This window comes from Plectrocnemia conspersa, unplaced genomic scaffold, assembly GCF_051122295.1.
Source record: "Plectrocnemia conspersa isolate PC_06_02 unplaced genomic scaffold, ASM5112229v1 ptg000001l, whole genome shotgun sequence".
Lineage (NCBI taxonomy): Eukaryota > Metazoa > Arthropoda > Insecta > Trichoptera > Polycentropodidae > Plectrocnemia > Plectrocnemia conspersa.
Window position 1 is genome coordinate 23,663,547 of NW_028277165.1, and position 23,696 is coordinate 23,687,242.

A 23,696-nucleotide genomic window follows, 5' to 3' on the forward strand; every position below is an offset into this window, starting at 1 on the left:
TACGGCGATGAAAGTACTAAACCCATATCTGGACATGTGGCACCGTGTTTATGCTGACAATTTTTAAAATAGCGTATTACTCGCAAAATATTCATTTTTACAGAAAATATAACTTTGTTGAACAAACCAAAAAAATAGCAAGAATCTCAAAAATATAAAATCAAGGCCCTACAGATGAAACATGGAAGAAAAGATGAAACGCTTATCCAAATTTGGAAAACAAATAAGAAAAAAAAATCAGAATTATATATACTTTTCATAACACCCAGATGGTAAAAAGCCCAGAACTATCGGCCATACAATATATAAGCCTCAATGTATAATGGATTGTAATAAATATATGAGGTGTTAATATTTCAAAAAAAAAACAATGGAATAAACAAAAATTTTTTTTCATTTATTTCAATGCGCATTGTTTTATTCGTTCAGTGTCTATCAAAATTCGAATCGTAACAGCAAAATTAAATTTAAAGGTTTTCTTTTGAGTAAGGCTAAAGAATGGATGCAGCATTCAGTGTAATTTATCAATTCTGATGATATTTTACCAGTTTCTACCACATATTGCCGTGGCCGTGTTGTCGATCCATTAGAAACGCTTTTAGATAAGTTAAAAACCATCAGCTAATAAAAGTAAAAAGTGCCGAGAAATATGTGAGAATTAAGTGTCGTGTTTGTTCTGCACATGGAATAAGGGAAGATACAGCATACATGTGCAGAAATTGTGAAATTCCTCTTCATATTGACGGGTGTTTTTATACGTATCGAAAAATATTGAAATAGATACAAAACTGTAAATAATAAAAATAAATATGTGTGGTTTAAAAGTGTAGTGATAAAAATAAATGTGTCCGTGACAGTTGTGAGCAGAAAAAGAACGCCGAAAAATTATGTGAGTGCATATTACATTATATTATAAACGGATATTTTTTTTTAAAAATCGCTTTTACAAAAATTAATAGAAGCATTTAAACATGTATATTATTTAATTACTAATAATTAGTTTGTAGCCATTGCAATCATTTTTAATTTACACAAAATATTAGGACTGAAAAATTCATATTTATTCGTTCATGATTTTATTCCTCAGAGATTCTTTTAAGTGCAATAATATTATTTTTTCTAAAATTATTTCATTTAATGACTGCGATAAACTAATACGACGATAATTTATCCGATTTGTTGCTTTTTACTCCTGGTTTCTTAATCTGTGAATTAAATGGTGATGAAAATTTCAAAATAACAAAAAGTTAATGGATGATATTTTTTGGAAGTTCTTTGATTACTGTGTGTTCTAATTTATCTACATATACCGTAACAATTTTACTTTATAATTTTGCAATTACATACAGAAGCTTAAGTTGAAAAACTTTGGTAATTGATGTACTTTCAAGCTGGATGTTTTAATTTCTTTTGATTGGATTGGTTTTATGTTTACATATGGCAAGACAGTTTGCCCTTGAAATTTATTTCTGTTCAAGAAGTGTATCATAAAATATCATTTTTTATATGAAATAAATAATTATGGTTCAATCGCTTCATAAAAAAAATTCACGTGCAAAACATAATTTTTTTTATTTAATAGTACGTAGAAATAGTATATGTACAAGCATCTCTGATTATCATCTAGAGGCAAACTTGATGGTATCCCAGTATTTTTTTAATAAAATAAAACGCATGACGCAGGACTCATGCCTGAGTTCACGACCACTAAGCAATGTTCTTTCAAGACTCGTATATGAGTCTTCGGGCGTTAAGCTGTTAATGAATAAAATTCTAATGCAAAATACTTTTACTTAAAAAATAAGATGTTGGTAAAACACCATCAGTAGGCATTTTAGTTACTCGGTGTTTTTCGTTTCTTGAGAAAAAATAATTCACATTTTCACTTTTTGATTTTCTCGAGAATTCTCAAAAAAAAATATTAATAAAAAATATATGTAAATTATAATAATACAGTACCTGATTATAATACCACGTACTGTATTATTATAATTTATATTATTATAAAGAAATATCTCATGAAAAAAAAGCGCCGCATGAAAATTTAGTAAAACCATAAAATATCTAAAAATAACTAATTTACGTGTATGAAAATTGATTTAATAATTAATTAATTAAAATCAACTACACAATTTTATCGTTAAATTTACAGTTTTTAAAAACTGTTAAAAATCAGCAAATTACATATAGAAATTTTTGAAAGAACTAAATTATTTTGCAAACATTTTACTTTAATTACAATGCATGAAATATAACATACATAGTTTTAAATATTTTGTTATAATATTAAATATGTAAAAAAAACTGATAATCTCACAATGTATTAGGCAGTTTATTTAATTTACTTTAAATAAAGTAAACCACAAAGGTTTTCTTCTTCCTTTAAAACTAAGAAGCATTGAGCTAGGCGATTTTCATTCAATATAAACGTTATATAATGCAATAATAATTTTAACAAAAATATATTTTTTAACTGTACGATTCACACATCAGTAGTTTTTATAACAAATAAGTTGTTTATGTCTATATAAACTTCCAAAGCAATTTTTATGAGTTTTATACCAAATATTAATATTTTTTTTAGCTTAATAGTACCAAGCTGGATTAAAATTAATCATTATGATATTTATCCATGAAATTAGAAGAGCGTAAAAAAACTTCATCAAAACGATAGATATTATAATTATATAATAATCGCTAATCTTCCAGACAAGATGCAAATTAAAAAAAAACACAAAATTTCATATGGGATTCGAACCCATGTCTTTAGGGAATTTTTCAGTAACTAGTCTATCGTGATAGTTTATTTATTATATTTAAATGAAACCTTACAGTGTGAAAAAAAGTATTACGTTAACCTTTGAAAAATAGTAATATTTTAATTTTCAATAATAAAACATTTGCAAATTTTTATCTCAGCTCTTAAAATCTTTAGATATCCATACCCCATATTTAATTTTATGATGACATAACAACATTTTTGTAGGTAATTCTGAAATGAATGACGTTTTATAATAAAATGTTTATTTCTATTTTATTAATTGAGCATATGATTTAGTTAAGATTAAAAAAAATGTTTTTCCCATCTTCTGATCTGTTGGATGCTCTGATTAAAAATATTCGATAGCCTCTTTAAAATCATCTGCATTTTGTTTTATTTTCTGTGTATGAAATATTGCATAGATTGAAATTGAAAATTGAAAAAGAGCAAGGTCTGGAGAATGATGTGGATAAGATAAAACCTTCTTGTCAAGTTTATTCGACTTATTTCGTCGATTGAATTTTTTTACTTTCTAGTACAAACGATCCATCTGATCATAATAAAAGTTTGCTGTTATTGTTTAGCCAGCTTTAATTGTTTCGTAATGCATAATCAAATTTGTAGCACTACAACAAAAATTCAGTAGCTAAGGGTAAAAAAATATTATAGATGTTTCAATAGTGCGTTTCATCATTAAGACGATTATGCTGGAATAATATTAGTAATACAATAAAATTTATCTTTGCATTGCTTTATAACAATAATTATTAAAACCTTGAAAATATTAGTATGGCTAATATTAAATAAATAAATTTTATTTATTACCATTACCTTGTGAGTTTTAGCAAGCATTCCTAGCAATAAATTTGTACCAAGTGAAAAAAAATCATCCATATTGTCGAACGTGGAAAAAAAGCCCAGCGGTCAGCGTTGACAATAAAAAGGTTATATCAGATCTCATAAAAGTTTATTGTTAAAGGTTTTCTGTGTTTGCTGACTTACATAAGGGGGGTCCGGAAGTTCGGCGACCCGCTCGCGCCGGCCAATATATTATACCTTCATTGATCTGCTAATTTGTCTGGCCCTCCTTTATAAATGTCGGTCAAGTATTTACCGCCCCATTAACACATAACCGTCGCTACGGTTTAACTATATACCCGACCGAAGTAATAAATACACCGTCCATATAATTTAATTTTGTCAGGCAATATTGGCATAAATATTTTGGCAACATGCGAAAGTATCATTATTGAGATTTAATGGCATAAATAAAATTTAAAGTTTATTATGTACTATATAAAATATGGGAAATGTAGATTTTTGGTTGGCATGATAAGAAACGATGTTCTGTAATAATATGAAAAATATTGTTTTAGTAAATTAAATAAATATTTTTTTGGATATAAAAGAATGTTTAGTTGAACTATTATATTGTGTTTATAGCAACATACTTAGAATATATTTAACATGGTAAAAAAAACGACGAACAATATTTTATTGTGGTTTTAATATTATGATCTGATTTTTTTCAATATGTTGTATTTATTTTCATACCTTTCTATATAAATTTAATGTTAATTGTAATATATTGCCTAAATATATTTTTCACCATGGCGGATATGTCAAGAATAATACCTTTTTTCGGCTATTGTCTTAATTTATGACTGGCAGACGACATTTAGAGCTGTCTTGTGAATGGGTCGCAAAAAGTCGCCGAAACTCAACCAGGTGAGGAAAGGTAAATTAGGGTTCTAACCATTTAGGTAAGGCAAAGTAAAGCGATAAGCTCCTCCATTCATAAATATTTTAAATAATTAAATTTATTATAAAATAATTAATAAACATAACTACGATTAAAATCATTATTACACACAAGACATAATATATTATAACTATTTAATAATATTAAAAAATATTAACTATTTTATTTTACACTATTCGACTTCTAATTATTTATAGTTTTTATATTATATTATATTGTTTTAATATTGTTCTATTTCAATTTAAGAGTGGAGTACCTTTTCCTAACATATTTTCTAACTGACAGGAGAGGTGTAACGGTTTCATCACCTGAGAGTGGGCAGGCGCCGGTACTAATGTCATTGGCGTGTTTGTAGTTTTTTTATTTACCCAATTTTTTGTATAAAAACCACACGGCTAAACACACTAAATGGATAATCGTGGGTCTCTGACGTGTATATTCACTATAGTGTGCCATTTGAAATATATCCCAATACTTAAAATATAAGAAGATATATTTGTCTATATACATATCATTACAAAAAAATAATAATATTTTTATTTTTATTTTGAGAAATATCGATTTCTAACTTTAATAATACAGGGATTAAAATATCGTAAGCTATCTTAAAAATATCGATAGAAATTTTATAAATATTATGCTTTTGCTACCAAATCAATCACATAATATATATCATCAACAATTCAACAATAATTTATTAAATTTTATATTAAATAATATATAAAAAGTTTACCATTTTAGTTTGAATAAAATAAAAGGACCAAGGGTTTTATATGAAAAAACTGGTTCTGAAGAAACCCTCGATTCTTGGAATCGTGGTCAATTTTCTAAGAAATCAACGGTCCGTCCTTTCCAGACATATGTGGACTGTATTTACGAAAAAATATATATGTAATATTATATGTAAATTAATATATAACAATATTTTTTACATCCTCAAAATCTACCGATTCTCTTTGTTCTTTTATGTATAATATACAAGATTTTCCATTCTATAAATCGCTATAATAGATATAGTATAACAATCCGCTATTAGATTCGATAACGACCCTTTGTTGCCGACTTTTTGACATTGGCCCATAACGGAGATATGCAAGAATTCTTTTACCCTCAAATCATCATAAAGATTTCACGAGAACGGAAAATCACACTAAAAACCCACTCGTATGTATAGCATTTAATACAAATTTACTCCACATAATTCTCACGTTTAAGTTACACATTACCGGACGAAGAATGCCCTCAGTCAAAGGGGCCGTCCAACACTAAAATTGTTTGTTTTGGCTCCACAGGACCTTGAACGTTTTTATTGCCGCATTAAATGGCCACTAAACGTTTTTTGAGCACTAAATTCTATTTTTTTCGTTCTAATTCAAAGCGTTCTGCTTTGTTAACTTATTTTTATTCGCTGTTCGTGTTTTAATTCAGGCGCGCATGACGCGGAACTGCTCCAACGTATGATGTGAGTGTGGAGATTGGTCACGACCCCAGGGGTCCAAATTTTTTTGACCAATGAAAATCATATTCACGACATGGGTACTCGAGTCCATTGAGTGATATTATTTATTAGAAGGTGTGGCTAAAACAATAGTAAAATGTTCAATAAAATATACCTACAGTGAAACATTATATTGCGATTGTGTTTCGCAACACGAGCAAAAAAATAATAAATTTTACTTGATACATAATCTTAATCTCTGATAATTGCTATGCAAATTTAAAACACAATATATTTTTAAAGTTATATTTTAATGATATATAACAGCTTATAATCTTGTGATACTCGTTCATATGGAGACAACCATAATTAACACATTAAAAAAACTGTTCCATGTATGTATGATCGAATTTGATGCGAATTGACAGCATAATTTTTCTGTATATATACAAAACCTTTTGGGTATATATATGTTACAGTTAAATTTCTGAATTTTAATAAAATATACAATGACTATACACAGTATGAACTATGTTTTGGATCAATCTTACAATACTGCATTTTGTGTATACTTTCCCTAGATAATGCATGCATGTACTCTCTGACGTGAGCTCGTTATATCGTTAACGAACAAGATTTGACAGAAGCGCGTGTTACCTATTTACATTAAATATACAAAATAAGTGATTTCTCAAAATCATCATTCATTTTATGATCAATTATTAAATATTTTGGTCTATGAATTCGAGGTAGTTTTCTTGAATTTTTTTTTAAATTAGTAAATATGCAAGATATTTGTAAAAGTATATTTGATAAATCTAAGTAAAAATAAAATATAAAAATAGCACACTGGGTGTCATTGGCCATAATATGACAAGACAAAATAGTAAAAAGCAATTAGGTCAAAATAGTGAACACCCCATGTGTAACTTTCTGAAACGAATCTGTTAAAAATATGGATTATATAAATTAACAACAATATTTACCTTACGCAAATAGTTTAAAATAATAGTTTAAATATATCAATTTTAGGCAGTATTTTATATAATATATTATTGTAATAAATTTTCTCGAGTTTAATAATTTATTTTAAACCATTTATGTAAGGTGAATCTTATTGTCAATTTATATAATTTTCATTTTAAATAGATTCGTTGCAGAGAGTTATTCATTGGGTGTTCACTGTTCTAACCAACGCTCGCTCGCACCTAACCTGTCCAACACTAAAATGAAAAACTTGTTATAGTTACCTAATATTATGGTTAACTACACCAGGTGTGTCACCATTATTTTATTTATAAGTATATTTTCATAAAAAAATGTATTTTATATTTACTGAAATTAATTTAAAAAACTATATATTTTTTATTTTAAATTATTTTTTGAAAAACATTAAAATATACAAAATATATAATCTTGAAAAATTATTTTCAGTACATATAAAATTTATTTTTATATAAAAATACATTTTATATTCATTGTATAATATATTTTATATACACTGAAAAATTATTTTTTGTTTGAATGCATTTTTCTATTTTAATACATGTGATTAAAAAGATAATTATTATTTTTTACACTTCATATCTCCTCTAGGATTGCCATATTTTAGTTTAAGTTTTTTTTAATATGGCAACTCCAGTGTACGTTAGGTGATATTTTGAAAACGTTGACACAGAAAAGTGAGAGCATACAATTATAAGTTACATTGTTTATAAATGATATTGTGTGTACTGTAACTGAATTAATTAGACTGCATACATTGCCTAGTAATTGTATGCATTATCGAAATTCACTCATTGTTACATACAATATAATTAAGAAAATAGCATAATAAGCTGAAGTTTTCTTCTCGAAATAATCCTGGACATATATTATACATCAATGGATTTCTGTGTTGAAATTTGTTTTTAATAACACAATCTAAATGTTTGTGCGTAAGTTACATTTGCAGTTAAATTAACTTTTGTAAACTTTACATACAATGTGTTGGTGCACAAGTTCACAATCTTCTGACTTACTGGAGAAATTCGAGTGCATTTAGATCAAATTTCTCCTCCTAACGCCACTCCATTACTTCAGCCCTTGGACCAACAGATCATTTCTAGCTTCAAAAATCGTTATACCAACTTCATCACTTTTTTATTCGCTATTTTGCATATCCAAAAATATTTATGATTAATACAAAAACACGCTTATTTTTTCTTATTTAAATTTATTATAAAATCAGTGAAGTTATTAATTATTCATATCAGAATCACTGATATGAATCATTAATAATGAAATCTTTTTCTTTTCGTAGAACTTTACTGATACATGCTTTTGCCTCCTTTTGAGTACTTGGCGAAAATTTGACATTACATTATAGAAGTTACTCTACTGCAGTTAAAAAGAGGTTTAATATTCAGTGAATATTTTTTATTATAATTGAAAAATATTATATGGTTATTTATAGAAAGAGAGCAAATGAGTATCTCAAAGAAATTATATATATTAGTAAATGTATATGGATTATGTTTTTTTTTATTTTTTATATCTATATTTGTAGTTGAATAAGTTAAGTTATTAGTTATAGGAAGGGACCATATCTGATTAACATTTTTAGGGACTTAAATCATTAATACCATACAATGTGAGTACTTCCACTGAAAAAGTGCCTATTCCAGGCTCTTGGGAAATTGTTCCATTAAATCATTTCACAATGTCCCAATGTCCAAGGAGCGAAACCTCGACTTATGCAGACATCCTCTGTAAATCGGAAAGAATGCGTTGTGTGAATGACGGACGTCGGTTAATTAGACGTTGTCGGCTGAGTGGTGTCGCGACGGCCCGCCCGACTAGCGCCACTCACCTGCGACACACCTTTTTTTACTCATTTCTATACAAACTGCGGCGACACATCTTCCCAAACTGTGGATACCTGCAGACGTGACAATAACTCACCTTTCGGCGGCTCAAATGAATTTTATTAAAAGCAGCCATTTGCAGGTGCTTACATAGACTAATTTGTGTAAAAATCGAACAATGCCCATGCATACAAATATTAAGCATCCGCCAGACATTTTTACTGTCGTGAATTAATTTAAGCAAGTAATTAACATTTTTAGTCTAATTAGTTCAATTTTTGCAAATTAGCAAACTAGTTATTTACTGTGTGCCTATATATAAATATAATAAGTAGCATGTATGTACGTCTCAAGACATTTTTAATAAAAATTAATCATGTGTAATGCCTTTATAAGTAGGTCCTAATAATTTGTCCATTTCCTTACCGCTCTCAAATGTAACATGTCGCATTGTCAATATTACACATGTGACGTCATAATATAATACATTTGCATGTACCTGGCATACTAATTAAATCGATAATAACCTACCAGCATGATAGTCCAGTGGTATAGTTGGTGTCTAATACTTAAAAGACCTGAGTTCGAATTTCATATAAGCTCTAGTATTTTTAAATGTGTTTTAGTGTCATGTTATTTTAATTCGGATCGATTATCATAGATCAGGTTGTTTTCCTTGATTTTCTTAAGCTCCCAGATAAGTATCGTAATAAATAATTAAAATAAAATGTACCTATACTTTCAGATTATAGTCTGGTGTTTCACTACTTTTTAAATAAGAAAGTAAAAAATAGTTTGGTAATACACTGTTTTATTTTCTTAGTAGGATATACACTACACAATTGGTATAAGTCAGTGATTAATATTTTTCCTTAGAGTCGCGATCGCGTTCCTTATAATTACGCGTTGCGGCCAGTACGTCAGCGCTTGGGAACGCTCCTCATTCACGAGCCATCTAGCACCTCAACGAGCTTGCCAAACACAAAGATGTTTTCGGCGATAGCTTTGAGAAGCTAGAAAAAATATGTAGAATGGTGCTCATCTATTTTAGGTGTGCATCATAGTTATTTTTTAATGTTTATTATTGTTAGTATGATAAAACTATTTAGTCATAATTGTCAGATTTGATATAAAAAATAAAAAAAGATGTAAAATACCTTTAAGACATGGGTTCAAATTCCTATTATTATGAGCCCAAATGTTTTTTTTACTTTTTATTGTGTCTAAAAGAATGGAAGTAGTGATTATTATATAATTATAATTTTAATATCATTGATCACTCTTTTTCATAATTTTACTGGTATTGAATTTTTATAATAAATCATTAAAATAAAATCAAGCTAAGCTGTACATAGTTAAATATATTCATTGTAAGCTATAATAATATTTTATACAGACATATATTATATATTATTTACAGAATTTGACTTCAATATGGTGTAGGGTTCTGAATCGTTTATTAGAATTATTTACCCAATTTTTATTTATACGTATATTCGATTCGTCAAATATTCGTATATACTATCTCGAATGAATAATGAAAAAATTCTTAAAATGAAACAATTTGTATACTTTACCAACACAGTTATTTATACTAATATACCCGAGTGTCTAGTATTTATCAGGGGTATCTACTATGATCGAAATTTGCAGAATTTGTTCGATGAACAAAATAAAATGTTGATTAGGCCCAACCTTAACTATCGTTTTCGCTTATCCCAAAAACAGGTATACGTCGCAAATTTTTTTTTAGTTTGTTCTATGTTTTTGGTTTTGGTTCTGGAACCCAAAATTAGAATTCATCGGGAACAATTTGATTATTAACAGAAACCTTCAGAAGTTTGAAGAAATGCTCAGCTATATACAACTTTTTACGAAAAATCCACGTCAAAAGCAATAAAATCGTGCCGTATAAGTCGCATTGGAAACGCTCAGTAATCTAACGTACATTTTAACCCTTTTTCTAGCAAAATTACGACTTATAATAAGTTGAATGAAGTATATCTAAACCGAATTTTGACCAATAGGAAAGCGCAAAAAACAATTATCTCTTCTCAGAAGTCAAAAGCAATAAAATCGTGTCGTCGTCGTCGCAGTGAGAACCCTCTTTACCGAGCGTCGACACGATTTTATTGCTTTTGACGTAAATTTTTAACTTCTGAGAAGTGATAATTGTTTTTGCGCCCTCCTATTGATCAAAATTCGGTCTATATGTTATTATTCTGCTTATTTTCCTGAGAGATGAGTTGGTTTTATTTGTATTTTAGACTCGATTAATTGAAAGTTCGAAGCCTATAATTAGTTTTGGAATTTTTATTAGATTAGGTTTGGGGTTGAACATCAATTGTCAAATTGAGTTTCATAGACATTTATAGAGGAGCATATAATTTCACTAGTGCCTATCAGTTAAATTATATTTCCGCTAGTAGAAATACATATCTACTGGTAAAAATGTATTTATATTTCACTAGTGAAAATATTTCTTTACTGAAAAATACACATTCACTGTAAATAATGATAAGTATGTTAATGTATATATTACTATTGTATGTATAGAAAAGTTAAAGTCATGTAATTTTACTAACACCTGCCAGATAAATTATAATTTCACTAAAAAAATTAATATCTACCGGTGAAAATGTATTCCGATATGATTTTACTAAAATGACATATTTAAAAAAATATTTTCGGGATAAATTCAAGACGATTTTTTTAGATTTTTTTTATGATTTAGAAGTCATTACAGCTTTTTCCACTGTGTGGGGGGGGGGGAGCAAAAGCTGGCTAGTCAGGGGCGTTTTTTTTTTTAATAATTCGATTTTATTAAAATTTATAGTATTTCATTAAATGTCATGCATTTTTTTACTACATTCAAACGGTTGACGGAAACTTATCTCCATATATTTATAATCTAAATCAATATGCAGAGAAAAAGAGTCTGCAACAGATCTGATGAATCTAAACAATTTTAAATAATCTACACACAGAAGAAAACTTGAATATGTAACTGCAATATTTACGACATTAATAAATAATGTGATGAGTAAATTGAACAATTAAGGATTAATCGAAGATCAGACAAAAATTGGAGCGAACATCATCTTATTTAATATTAATAATAATAGTTTGGGACCCACTGGGCAATGAGAAAATAAATACTATAATTTCTTGTTTTTATTGTAGTAAGCCTAAATTTTTTTTGCTACTCTATAAATTTCTCACAACTGCAAATCATGTATCTGCCACCCGATCGAGAGCACATCCCGCGCAATGTATCGAAGCATCCGCAGCATCATTGCCAGTCAAATGCGCTCGACGCCTACAATGAAAGGTGGAAAAAAGGCAGGGTGTAAAAAAAGAAGCACACACACATGATGAAGTAAAAAGGTTTTTACTGTGTCGCGACTCGTCCTTTATAGTGTGTCGCCGCCTGAGATAAGGTGACAAGAGGGCATCTGTAATGCGCCCAGTTCGATTCTCACGGACGACCAATCAATAAGAAGTAGGACATGTAATAATTAGGCGCCGGGGACACGAAAAACGTCTTCTCAGAAACTTGCTCATCCAGCGTTAACGACGTATAAAACGAACAGCCTTAAAAGCATCGGTTGAAGACGACGCCTAGGACTGAGATGTGGCGCCTAATCCAAGAGACGAAAATCTTTGGATTCGTATTAATGATGGTGATAAATTAGCATAACATAGTCGTTGAAAATACGGGAAATCCTTAACGTTCGTATTCTATATTCATAATGAGGGGGTTCATCTTTATATACTCGTTTCAATGGATGTAAGAAAGCTTTGTAATTTAAAGCTGCGTTAATTAATGATGTTACATAAATTCTCGTTACGTTTCTGCAGAGACTATGCTAATAATTAAGCTTTTTATGAGAAACTGTAACAAATTAGTGATTTAGAATGAACGATAAAGCTTTACTGTTAAACTATTTTTAGGACAAAGTTTTAAAAATGGCTGAATGGTTCCCTAAATGGCTGCATTAAAAAGCCATACCTGTTAAATGCATATTGAAACCTTTCTAAAATGATAGTGAGATAAAAAAAATGCTTGTGGTATTCTGTACTTTGTGAAAATGGCAAAAACCGGATTGAACGATTTCAATTATTGTTGAATAACGAATGTTTTCCATTGTGAATATAGCTTTCTCGATATTTAAAGTCATTCTTACGAACTTGATCAATAAATCAGATAGCGTTTAAATATTATCCCATTTTGTATAGAGTATTCTGATTTTTATTTTAATGAAAATCCACCACAATACAGAGAGTACGTCTTTTAAGAATAGATTGATATCTTTAATGGTTTATGTGTATGGTTAAATCTTGATTTTAAATCCTAATAACATTGATCATTCTACTAATTTTTTTCTAATAATCTTAGCAACGGCTTTTTAGAAAAAATGCAAGGCATTGGACAACTAATTTTTTACATTTAATTATTTCACATAACTTTTACGCGCTTTTTTCTTTAGAAAATTCGGTTATTATTTCAGAATAGTCAATCAATGTTGGCAATTTTTTTCAGACTACTAAATACAGAACACCTACTGCTATTGTACATTTATAGACAAAGTTTAAAAAACTAGAAACACAATCGTTTAGTAATATGTAGATAATTTATTAGTTCTGCTTAGCTTAAAATTGGATTTGTAAATACGCTTCAGCAGTATTAGTTCTTTTAAAATTTCGTCATTTATTTATTTTTATTTCCCTAGGAAAAATTTGCATCAAAATATCATGATACTATATTATCATAATCTACTTCATTAAATTTCCATAAAACTTTAAAAAATCTTTATTAAAACATTAAATTAATAATTTCATCAAATACGTTTAAATAAAAATATTTTTAAATTCTGTAGTGATTTAATTTTCAGTTGCAATGTTTATTAATTAAGTATTCAATATTATCTTTTAATATATTAAATGTTACTGTACAGAATAATGAAATTTATTTGATGTAATATTACAGTAATATTTTTAGCCAAATATTTTTAAAAGCAGGAATCTGTGTTTGTGCATCAACCTGGAGTTTTTTTAAAGCGATTTTATTCAAAGCAGATCGCAAAGACTTCAAAGTTAGTGCTACTGGTTTTACTGCTTCTAGCTTCGCTGACCATCTTGTTTTTTAAATGTTATGTATAAAGTGCTAAATGTTGTTTTAAAATCTCCTATCTTTTTGCACTTCCAATAAAGAAACTATAAATTTACTAAACATTACTAAATTAAGTTATTACTTCTTTGCAAGCTTCTGTTGAATCTACTCCAAAAAGATTTAGAGAGTTAAGAAAGTTTTCACAACCAGAAAAAGTACAAATTTCTTACCATATCGGCTCCGTTATCATAAGTTTGTCTAACACAGTTTTTAAAGTTCAATTTTAATTCTTGAAACAAACTTAAAATTTGGCTAGCAATTTATTGACCCATTTTATCAGAAATTGTAACAAAATTTAATTAAAAATTCCATTTATCCAAACTTGTCGTAACGAATAAATAATATTGTTTGTTCCTTAGCAGATAAATCTAGAGTCGCATTAGTTATAATAGAAAAATATTTAACCCTCTTAATTTTAATGATCAAATAAACTCCTTTTGTATATCCGTTGAAAAATAATAAACCTGCATTCTTCTGTTGTATTTTTACAGCACGAATTTTTAAAACATATTTCGCTAATATTGTATATATAACAGTTCAACTAATCTAAGAAAATTACCATTATGTGGACTTACTAATGCATGCATCAGATTTCAAAAAAATAAAAAATATTATTTTAAGATAGCACTCCAGTAGCTTTATCCAATGTGGTAATTAATTACATTTAGAAGCAAATTTTATATTTCTCTGTTAGTTTTCTTATGTAAATTTTTACATAATAAATATATAATTTTCTTTGTGTGTAAGAAATTTTCATAATATGGTATTAAATAATTTTTATCAAAATTAATATACAATCTATATTTTTCAACATATTAAATGGATGCACCAGGATGAGTGTGCTAAAATTTTTGGGGATAGGGCCGCAGAGAGCAAACCTGGGCCCTAGGAAAACAATGAATCCGAGCCTCATGACAATAATGGCAATATATATATATATATTTTAACATCGTAATATAATTTTCGAATAAATAATAATAGGCGCAAAAAACAATTGTTCCTTCTCAGAAGTCAAAAATCCACGCCAAAAGCAAAAAAATTGTGCCGTCGCCTTCGCAGTGTCAATAAAAAAGGCAAGATATTTTTGTAATTTACGCTACGCCACTGACGCTCAGTAACGAGCGTTCGCACTTTGTCGGTGCCGACACGATTTTATTGCTTTTGACGTGAATTTTTGCCTTCTGAGAAGTGATAATTGTTTCTGCGCTCTTCTATTGACCAAAATTCGGTTTGAGTATACTTTGATCAACCCTATTATATTAGAAGTCCATAGTAATATCTGTAAGAATAGCTATCATATTTTCAAAACATAGTATAATATCGAAAATTTGATAAATAAATCAGATTATGTATATAAATATAATCATTTTTTTAGTTTTTATAACTATAATTTATTTTTAAAAACAATCCACCCTATTACAGTGATTATATTTTTAAAGATAGATTGAGATAGATAATCCTTTAAGTTTTTCAATAGTTATCAGCTTATTTACGAATTACGATAATTCTAATAATAGTTATACTTCTCTTGATGATCTATAAAATAACATAAAAATGATGAATAAATATTACGTTTTATTGGTATTTGTATAATATGTGTTTTAATAGCCAGTTTTAATATTTTTAATCGTAATTGAAAATATAAAGAAACATATCGGTATTGGTAATAAATAAAATTTATTGAATTTTATTTTATAAGCATTATTCTATTTATTTCTAATGATTTTATTTATTATATAACTACGTATTATTATTTTATTGATACAATTTCATCTAATTCTTAATGAGATAAATAGAGTTAAAATATTGAAAACGTGACAGGATTAGTACATATAAAACCGTTGAATGATAATGTGATAAGATATTCTTATCATTTTGGACATCTTAAAAAAAATGCTTTTTGCACTGAGGCGTATTGTCGTCTAATCACGATGGCGCCAGGATCCATTTCAAGACAGGTACTAAAAATAACACAAATACCTGGTTTTATGAATGAAGACGGGGCAAGACAAAAGGATCATATTTATTGCTATATTATTTACAGCCTGTATGTTTGACTAAGTTTTAACATGTGAATGGCAAGGTGAGTTGTCGACGTCTTCATTCATAAATGTTTACCTGGACGCGTCGGAAAGACAAGTTTTTTTATTCAGAGGATACAAATTGAAACAATCATACACACATGACTTGTGAATAAAGGTTCTCATATTATGAAAAAAAACTTAGCATGCCTATAATATTATATCGACTGATTCATTATCAGCATACAAATAGTAAACTTCCAAACATCCGGAATTTGGAATAAAATATTTATAAAACGTTTTCATGCGTGCATGTGTGTAATTAATGTATTGTATGTACACACATGTTGTGTGGGTATGTGTAATATATAAATGTATTAGAAAATAGGGCGCATAGTCACGGTCACGCAATAAGGCGATAATAATAAATTTCCCTCTTTTTCTTACATAAAAAATATTAACCACTCGCAAAAGTTGTAATTAAATAGTAAAATTGCTTCATATGTAAAAATCGCTGAAAATGTTTCAAATATATGTATGTCTTTTATGCATATAGATTATATTATAATTAAATTAATTGAATTTATATTTATTTACATCAATATATGAGAATGCTTTTAAAAAAGTATAGTGTGTATTATAAATGAGCTTCAGATTAATTATGAACGTGTACTAAATGCCTTTGATTATAATATGCTTTTTTGCTTATTTTTTAATGTTTAAAATAATACCAGAAACGGTTGCGATGATTCATTCCACAAATACTCAGTAGCACTTTAAAATATTATCATATTTTTAGAACAAAAAGTTAACTACCTGCATTTTTCTGGTAATCGTTTTTCTTTAACGGTTAAAATAAGTCTAAAAGCATGAATTTTTTATAGTTTACAAGCGCGATTTTGTAATCTTATCTTTAAAAAAGGTCAAGTGTTTTTTTTTATAAAAAAGGTATGTTCTGAATTTTATTTTAAAATAAGATTTATTATTCGAAGCACTTATAGAGCTGTACGACTGAGATATGTTACAACGAAATTGCTTAAAGTTTCAGTTTTTATACATCTGCTTAAAAATGTTAGAAAGATCGAATCTCATATAGACCTTACTGTTTTTCAATTTCATCATTTCTATGGGATTGGATCTAGTAATTATTATTTAATTATGATTCTGATTTATCACCACAAATTAGGTTTGCCTATATTTTCCTAATCTTACGGATGAATATCGTGATTATTAATTAGAATCAAATTAGGTCGTATATACATATATAAATATAATAGGTACTGAAATTCTTTAATTTCAGCTCATAGAGAATATCTTGTATTCAACCACAACAACAAAAAATACTAAATGTATAGATTGTTATGAATATATAAAATTTTGCGAGATGAAAAATAGACGTTTAAATAATTAATCATCAATAAATCATAGCATCATCAATAAATCTTCAAATTAAAGATGAGATTAATTTAGCTAATCTTTTGAATTTGGCATTATTATAATGTCAAAAAATACATTCTGTAAATATTGTTTATATAATTTAAAACATACGTAAACCCTTGCATTTTTGCATATTTTATAATGTAGTGTATCATGTAAAGAACAATAGTTTTCATCCACATATATTTATCTTTAAATGTAAACAATACATAAATATGTTGACCTTTCTATAACTATTTTGGCTCTGTTCTTTCCCAAAATATGTTAGATTTTAATAACCCTATTACCGCGATGGCTTCTATAGAAGTCATCAAGAAAATCGCCAGTATTCATTGGGCACCCAAAAATGCAATTAACATTTGAGCCTAATAATATGGTTATTTAAGATAATTTAAGGCTGTAAATCACTTAATATTTAAAAAAAAAATATAGCATATTCATGTTTAAAATGAAGGGGGGCACCTTTTCAGGTCCCCCCCGCATTTCAACAAATTTTGAAATGGCGCACAAAAATATCAGCCTCGGTGAAACGGTTAAATTTGACTTGCAATGAAAAATGTTTGCTTTTAATATCACACTATAATAAATACATACATTGTATTCTTTATTACATATACGTAATGCAAATCTATATACAACAACATTTTTAGCCATTAAACTTGAAGGTTTATAATATGTCAAATTAGGATGCTAAATATTTATAGCCCTTTGCTGCCGAAATCTGATATTTCGGTTATTGCTTATCTGATCAGACGTCATCATTGAATACATTTTTAATTGGCTGTAGGGTATTTTCTTTAGGAAAAATAAAAAAATCTGAACATATTATTATTGATGTTGTGCATCTGTATCCCAAAATGATTGGCAACTAAAGGGTTAAGATAATTAAATTTGCTTGTATACTGTTATACTTAAATGATTCGAACACAATTATATCAGAGAGGCAATAGCAATATTTATAAATATTATTTTTATATTTAGGCGTTGAGTATAGCTTAACCTATAAGATGTGGTATCAAATCTTACCTCTTTAACAATACTCCAAAATAGATCACGTCAACAAGTCACTCGTTCAAAGTTGATAGTTAATTCGCACATTGATAACACTACTTCTCAGGATCAATCACAATCAAGATGGCGAATCACAGAGTGTACAGACGGATCGTTGTCGATCACACGAGTCGTTGAGGTTATAAACAATGCGACGATAACATTCCAGTGACGAAACGACGCACTCGACAATCCGGTGACGACTGATGACTCCGTTTCTTGCTCGGGGCAGGGGGGCGGATACTGTAACCAAGCCGTTTACGTGGGGATAAATTCTTCTGTGTGATTGGCTGGATGCTTCTGGGTAGGCGTGCCCCCAGTTTTTTACGTTTATTTATTACCCGCGCTCACGTGTGGTGGTATTAAAATTCATTTTATGGATTTTGAATAATTAAGGGTACGTGCCGGCACTTAAACCTAATGGACGCGTTGCACGTTTTCGAAAGGCGAAATTGAAGATCGATGTTTTGTAGTGAGCTTAGTCTATTCCATATATTATAAAAAATATTTAATCTATAATGGTTTAAAAATGAACCACAGAAAAAAATGTATATTTATGTGTCTTAACTTTTGATATGAGAGTATTGATCAAAGTGTATTCAAATCAAATTTTTGTCAATCAAAATCCACGTCAAAAGCAATAAAATCTGCGACGGCACCGACAGGATTTTATTGCTTTTGACGTGACTTTTTAATTCTGAGAAGTGATAATTGATTTTGCACCTTCCTTTTGACCAAAATTCGTTTTGAATACACTTTGATCAATACTCTCATGTCAAAAGTTCGTAGTAATATCGATAAGGATAGATTTTATATTTTTAATGTCCGAACTTATTTTTCTGCTTATTTATTCCGAATAGATAAATTGGCTTAGTTTATATTTTGGACTTGATCTAACGAAAGTTCTAAATATATAATTAGATTTAGAGCCTTCATTATGTTAGGTTTATGTTAGAACAGCAAATAGACGTTTTGCAACTGTCAAATTGAGTTTCATAGACATTGCAGAGCAACATATAATTTTACTAGCGCAGTTATAATTATATTTTCCCTAGTTAAAATATATATCGACTGGTAAGAACGTATTAGAAACTCTCTTATGGCTAGCTAGATATTTGAAACAAGTCCTGTTTATGTCTCTAGTGCTACTTTTAATAATAAATAAATTAAAAACCACTTGTTTTAGGTTAAATGTTAATCATTTCTCTCCCCTAAGAAGACCAGAGGCAAGCGAAGCGCGACCAACCGCTATAGCATCAAAACATATAATCTGAAAAGATCAATCAGAAAAAATGTCAGATATTTAAAAATTCAGTGTTTATATGGAATTATATACCGCAACTCTGTGTCAAAAATATTTTTTAGCAATAATTAAACTTTTTTTATGAATAAGCTGATTAGGACATATTTTTAAGAGCTTTTAATTAAATATATCGGTATCTATACGTTAACGATGAACACATGTATAAGCTCTAACAATATTAATTTAATTTAAATGTTAAAAAAAGTACTTACCAAATATCTTCTTATAAAGGTAGCTCAAGTACTTATTCTGAACTTTTATGTTTAAAAGGGGGTATTTTATTATTCTGGGATTTTAAATTATAAATCCCGATTTGAGAATGCTGCGAGCTTAAGTGCCATAGAGTACGATTTTTAAAGTGAAATGCGTTCCTCATAACAAAGCCTAGTATATTGAAAAAAATATCGCAGAAGTCATTTACGTGTAGAGAGAATCTCATTTTGCTTTTAAAAGTGGTTCCGAGATCTTTAGTGAAAATTTCTCTATCTAAAATGTTTCCATAGAGATCGTAAGAATAAACTAATGGGTAAAAGGATCGAGAAAATGACACAGTATGGCACTATCCGACACTAAATCTCTATAGAGAAACTAAATCATCCTGTATAATGAAGGTGTTTGCAATGGATCGAATGAATTTAAACAATTTTAGTTCATGTGCTTACAGAAAATAATTTTATGTCATTAATAAATAACGTGAAAAAGCTTAAATTGGACCCTTGTGGAATCCCCGAAGAGGATATATACACAAAATTATTTTTTAAAACATGTTAGCAAATTATTTACATTTTTTAATACTATACTAGCTTCACTTATCAGTAAGCCAGGTATTTTTAGAAAGCGATACTGACGCGTGAAAAGAAATAACAGAGGATTCACTAAAAAGTCGCTGGAGTTTACAGGGTTAATAAGCTTAGTTCTTGTCTGTCTGATTACCTTGAAAATATTCTTAGAGATATATGTACAATTTTTCAATATTTTTAAATATATGTAAATATTAAAAAATTCCAGAACATTCAATGGCTATGCGAATTAAATTATATGAAAGTATATTAGGTATATTTCGCATATTTTTTATTCGTTAGAAAAACACTTTTCTGATAATATTTCACAAATGCAAATTGCAAACCCAAATAAAAAATGCAAGAAATAATATTCTATTTTTAATTAACAATATTTTTTACGGATTCATATTTTATTTAAAATTTTACAGTCTATAGTTATTTACTAATCTTTTAAGAAAAATAGGCATAAAATTAGTTATTGAAAAATATGATATTTTATTTAATAACGTCAAATCATAGCAAAACACCCGAATATTTACAGTTTTAATATTTTTTTAATGCATTTTATTATAAATACTAAGGTGGTTAAAACAAACTTTTTCTTTCTCTTGTAAAATTTTAATTTAGTAGCTTTTAACATAAATGAACGGCAATAAAATATTTTTATGTTTATATGTTTCATAAAACAGTAAATAAGTATTAATACCATTTTAAGATTTCCTTTTTATATCTGTATCTATAGTAATGAATTATATTGATTCAATTTCAGATAATTATTAATATGTTCCAGTAATTTATATTTATTTATAATAATTCTAAAACAGAAAAATTACCTATTTATATTGTTTATTTTAATTTTCTACACCTATTTAATAACAGCATAGTTGATATTCAATTCTTAGCGGATATAACCGATAGTAAAGCATCAGAAACATCTGTTAGTTATATTTAACGTACGTTATCTAAAAAATGAAGATAAAAATCGCATAAAATGCACAATAAAAATATGCATATATAGCGAATGTTTAATTTGCATTATACATGTTACGGTTATATATAAATCCAGAATTTTTGCATCTATAAATTAAGAAATAGATAACTATGCAAATAAAAACAATTAATATGGTTAACAACAAAAAATCTGTAATAGTTAACAAAACGACAATTATTTATGCTTTGCTTTAAATACAAAGAGTTGTGCTTCCTGATAAAATGTAAAACAATGCTGATTACAGCAAGAACGAAAAAAAAACATTTTCTTTGATTGTTAATTGTAATAAATCAATTTGATGCGATTTAATAAATTATTTTTACGTTGTTTTAGTTAAGATGTAGATATGTATGAATATAAAATATCTATGCTGATTTTACAGTAGATATATATATATATATATATATTTGCAGAGGTAATTTTATTTTTACTACTAAAATCACTGATATGATTTATTGTTGTAATAAAATAACATACAATGTAGGGAATAATAAAAGCTAGTGTGTATAACAGAGCGTTGTGGCGTCTGTGTTACGATTGTATTTAAATTAAACGACTGTAGGACGGTAGCCTTTTGTGTTTCGTGTTTAATTTGAGATAATAAGAACAATGAAGAATAATTATCGTTAATTTACAAAGGCGGCTACACATAAAAAAATGTTTCATACACCGCCACTTTAGCCAATCAAACTTTTAGAAAGCTGAATAGATCAATTTGAAAGACATAATATATTACCTGGAAATCTTACGGAAAAAAGTAAGTTAAAATAAATTATGTTGAATTAAAATTACCAGACTCGTAGATTTTCAAGCATTGTTGAACGCAAATCTAAGTGAACCTTAAAACATTAACGAGTAATATCACTAATCAATTAAAATATAATTTCTACAAAAAGATTCAGTTACGGTGTCAGTTGTATTTGTATTGAATTACTAGTAATTATTATTTTGGTATATGAACATTCATATCAACAGACATTTTATTATTACCTGAGTACGAAAATAATTGCTATGAAGAAGTAATTCAAAATGTTTGCTACCTTCTCCTACCAATTATTCACTCCAAAAGGGCAGCGCCTGACGCACCTCGTCCGTGATAATAAATTATTATTTCAAAGGTATAAATCATTATGCCATTTTTTCGCGCAGCGTAACGAATCGTTCGATTAACACACACACACTTCGGTCAAAGAAGCATTTTTTCAGGGATCGATTATTTAGTTTATGAATATTTATTAGTTGCTCGTTTGAGATTATATACGTGTTGCAGGTATTGTGTGTAGGTATATAAATCGAGGCGTGTGTTTGAGTGTGCATACCTGGAATTGTTAAGTCAAAAATCGAGTAGTTTTATTTTAGTTGCCAGCGCTGTATACTAATGGCCGGCCGAGTGGTCTGCGAGCCTCCGACAACCGACATGTGTCTGCCTTGTACGTACTCGTATAGCAGGGCAGTTAAATTTTGTATTTTTTGCTATTAAATAAAATATATTTACACCTTTTTTTCCAAACATTGCTTTTCTTGTTTATCCTTTGATGATAGTAAGATTGGCAAAAGAAATTAAGCGGTGTATGCTAAGACTGTCAAGCATTTTTTTTTTGGGAAATAAAAATGATTTTATAAATATATTTAAAAAAACATTTTCAGATTATTTTTGTGTGAACCACTATTTATTATCAGAAAAATATTAAACCCAGTTTATACAAGTAAATACACAAAAAGTATAGAAAAAAATAATTTAATAATTTTACAAAAAAAAATACAAAACTAGTAATGGACACCCGCGTCCTAGCGACATTCATGTCGTCGCTCGTAAGCAAATAATTATATTTACCATTTTATTTTTTAATTCTTATTTGCTATTTTATTAAAATTGGCTACATATATTAAATATTTGATACTTATAATATAATAAATGCTACTTATAAAAATAGTATAGGCAATTAAAAAAAAAAGGTCGGACCTAACCCATTTTCAAAAGATCTTAAAAAGCATTATATTTTATTCAAAAGATATTAACTCGATTATAAATATATAGTGCCTAAAACATTTTTTCCCTAAATTGCTGATCCACCTAGGGACGTCATTTAGAGTATTTGCCCGCCCCCGTTGAATTTAGCCAGAAAAATGCA

At 28.2% G+C, this 23,696-nt stretch overlaps 1 protein-coding gene across 1 annotated transcript in view; it reads right to left on the bottom strand.

Moving 5' to 3' along the window:
• Positions 1–18,693, bottom strand: part of LOC148239294 (GATA-binding factor A-like) — a 51,743-nt gene extending 33,050 nt beyond the window's left edge. The window contains exon 1 of the mRNA XM_088185010.1: positions 18,465–18,693. The gene's annotated coding sequence lies outside the window, so the exon portion shown is untranslated. The remainder of the gene's footprint in view (positions 1–18,464) is intronic.
• Positions 18,694–23,696: the final 5,003 nt, after the last annotated feature.